The sequence below is a fragment of the Microcaecilia unicolor genome, unplaced genomic scaffold (genome assembly GCF_901765095.1).
Source record: "Microcaecilia unicolor unplaced genomic scaffold, aMicUni1.1, whole genome shotgun sequence".
In the NCBI taxonomy this organism is placed as follows: Eukaryota; Metazoa; Chordata; class Amphibia; order Gymnophiona; family Siphonopidae; genus Microcaecilia; species Microcaecilia unicolor.
The window spans coordinates 520,942-524,335 of record NW_021963914.1 but is presented as its reverse complement, the minus strand read 5'-3'; the positions used below and the strand labels follow the sequence as shown (position 1 = coordinate 524,335).

Here is a 3,394-nt window from a genome sequence, read left to right as displayed (position 1 = left end):
AGCTAGTGGTTGGGAGGCGGGGCTAGTACTTGGCAGACTTATACGGTCTGTGCCCTGACAATGGCAGATACAAATCAAGGTAAGGTATACACAAAAAGTAGCACATATGAGTTTATCTGTTGGGCAGACTGGATGGACCATGCAGGTCTTTTTCTGCCGTCATCTACTATGTTACTGTTACTTATACACACTTTTTTTAATGTGTCCAGCATGATGTTTCCCACCTAGAGAAGCAGAAAAGACAAAGATATTCATCTCTATAAGAGCTGTGGGTCTGGTCCTGCTGCAGCAGATTCATTTATATATTTTATTTTTAAATTTATACCCCAGAATTGCATGTATAAATACTACTAATCACTTCTATAGTGCTACTTTTATGTGTAGGTACTTTCTCTGTCCCTAGAGGCCGGGCTCACAATCTATGTTTTTGTACCTGGGGCAGTGCAGGTTAAGGTCACAAAGAGCTGCAGTGGGAATCAAACCTAGGTTGCTAGGCTCAAAGCCCAGGGCACTAACCATTAGGCTACTCCTCCACACCTAATAAACTAAGCAGCTTACAATTTAACAAAAACAAACATAAAATAATTTACCTATAATAAATTATTTGTTTAGCAGGAGATCCTGGCTCCCCAGCAGATAGGAGTCTTGGCAGTTCTGTGGTACTCTCCATATAATTTATCAGATCTTAGGTGTAATATGGAGCATTAAATGTGGCCCTGAGCACTCAATATTATAGCTTACTTATGTATAAACGTTCACAGATCTTGGCCTGTGCTGGAAGGCTCTTGTGCTTCAGATAAGGCCTGTGTTTTTTGGGAAGCCTCAGGCTTTCTTGCTTCTTCTGCTTAGCACCCCTCTCTTGCACCCAGCCGAACCCAGATACCCTGGCTGCAAATCTCAAAATTTAGACCAAGGGGTATGAACTGCTGGAAAACACCTATAATGTAAAAAGCAGGTGTCCTGACTATATGGGCTATAAAAATAGTAAGAATGTGCAAGGCAAAAAAAAATATTAGAAGTGAAAAAACAAAAATTTTTGATCTCCTTCGAGCCGGAATCGAACCAGCGACCTAAGGATTTCAGCGTATTTCCACTACAGTCCTCCGCTCTACCAGCTGAGCTATCGAAGGGACCTCCGAGTTCCTTGCTGTCTGTAGGGCTTTTATGCTTTCTTTCCTGTATGGTACATTACTCAAATTTGATTATGAGTCAGGGATACAGTAGCAGCAAACCAGAGAGCATAGATGCCACTCTTTTTTGTTTTTTTATTGGGTATGCTAACCACAGCACAAATTGCTTGTCCCTAAATGGCTTGCTCAACACTGCAACTACAGAGTTGGCACCTATACTTCAAGAGTACACATGCACCCAATACCTGGGAGCCTTAGCGTTCTGAAAAGGAGGACAGATTGAGCCAGTCTGGGTTTTACTTCCATTGCATTCAAAATGGAAGCAAAACTCGGACTGGATCAATGTTACCAATACCTCCTTTTTCTGGAGGTATTGGTAACCCTACCTGAGAGTGATCCACTTACTCCCTTTTTTAATTCCCAATTGTACCTTACAACCATTTTATCTCTTCTCCCCACCCCAGACCGAGATTACCTTAGTGCTCTCCCTTTTGCGCCTCCCCAAACCTGACCCCCAGTGCTCTCCCCTTTCCTGCCCCAGCCCAGTCACTCTCTCACCTCCAGTCCTGCACACCCCCACCAGTTTCTAAGCTTGCCAGTGCCACCCACCTTTCAGGCTACAAGTGCCGCCACGTTGCCCTTCCGGCTCACACGGTCTGATTCCGGAGATTTGGTAAACTTGCATGCACACACCCACACACGTCCCCCGAGGGGTTTGTTTTGTGCATACCGTCACAAAAATGAACCTCACTTCTGACAAACGCTTCTTAAAATAATTTGCATTAGGTCAACAGATTTGAGCTTACGGTTTCATCCATACAGGCAACATACCCAGGTGTGCTTTAAAGTTCTTGTTGATGCAGGTCATCAGAGGCAGAGTGCAGTTAAGGCTGCTCTACAGCAGGAAACACATAGAGTCGTTTTACTAACATGTGATAACTTTTTGTGCATTAGCTGCGCTCACCGTTACCATGCTGGTGGTTGTTATGGAGCAGGGAATGAACAGCAGACCATGCATTGTAATTTGTGCACAAATCTTACCAGGTAGGACAGAGGCTGAGCTGAGACAGCCTACTCTGTTTTAAAAGGGTCACAACAAGACTTTGTTTTTCTATTCCTTTTCTACTACTACTATTTAGCATTTATATAGCGCTACAAAGCGTATGCGGCTGCACAAACATAGAAGAAAGACAGTCCCTGCTCAAAGAGCTTACAATCTTTTCTGTGGACGATTGCGGTCAGATTTAAGTGATGCTGTTGGAAGCCCCAGATATGCATTCAGGAAACAAGCCTGCTGTGCAAAGGATGCACCAAAGTAGAACACGTCATATGTGGGAAAATCAAAGAAAATTTTCTGCTTTGGATGGAAATGATTTCTATGCTGCTGAATCATCTCCAGAGGTCTACTTAGTGATAACCATCTCAGAACAGGACACATAAAGAAACGTGTATGTAGATAGAATGTATTTGGATACAGGCAGCAGATGATGTTTTGTATATTCCTGAGAATCTAGCATGTGATGTTTTTGTTCTTTCCTGAGAAAGTAGCAGAATAGCAGGTGATGTTTGTACATTCCTGAGCAGGTTCACGAGCTGTTCATGTAGAGTTGTTCTTGTAAGCAATGCATGATCATGGTTGTGTAAGCAAAATGTAACCAATAGTAATGATAATACATGTAATATCCATGAATATTCATAGAGTATATAAGAAGGGGATTGACTCCCAAATAAAGAGTTTTTTGCCCAGACACACGAGAGGAGAGTTATTTTGCAACATCTGGTGATCCCCGACGTGATCGGTGAAAACGTGACGTACTTACTACGACTGGAACAGTCAGCGCGCCATTCCTTCTACGGACACTGTAAGTATGGGGGGAAATTTAACATCATCACATAAACAACATGCACAGGAGCTATATACTATAACGCAAAGATATGGTTCCTCCCGAAATCCAATAACTCTTAAAGATATAGAGCGTTTAATTGAGGAAATAGTTTGTCAATGTCCCTGGTATCCAGAGAAGGGATCATTCGATCCTCAAACATGGGAAAAGATAGGGCAGCAGTTTCGTTTAGAGCCTAGAGTTTCGACTCCTATATTATTGACTTGGAGAGAGATTATTCTACTATAGTAATTCTCTCTTCTGGATTGACAGGCATTACTAACGAAAATATATCCAACAAATTGCCAGGCAAGACCTGGTCTCTTTTACCTCCCGCGACTCTTGGACCTACACCTTCTCCTCCTTCTTGTCGGCTGGCCA

At 42.8% G+C, this 3,394-nt stretch overlaps 1 non-coding gene across 1 annotated transcript; it reads right to left on the bottom strand.

Annotated features, from left to right (window-relative positions):
• Positions 1 to 1,042: 1,042 nt before the first annotated feature.
• On the bottom strand, positions 1,043 to 1,130 carry TRNAY-GUA. The gene is given in 2 exon segments: positions 1,043 to 1,078; positions 1,094 to 1,130. It is a non-coding gene; the product is annotated as a tRNA-Tyr (tRNA).
• Positions 1,131 to 3,394: the final 2,264 nt, after the last annotated feature.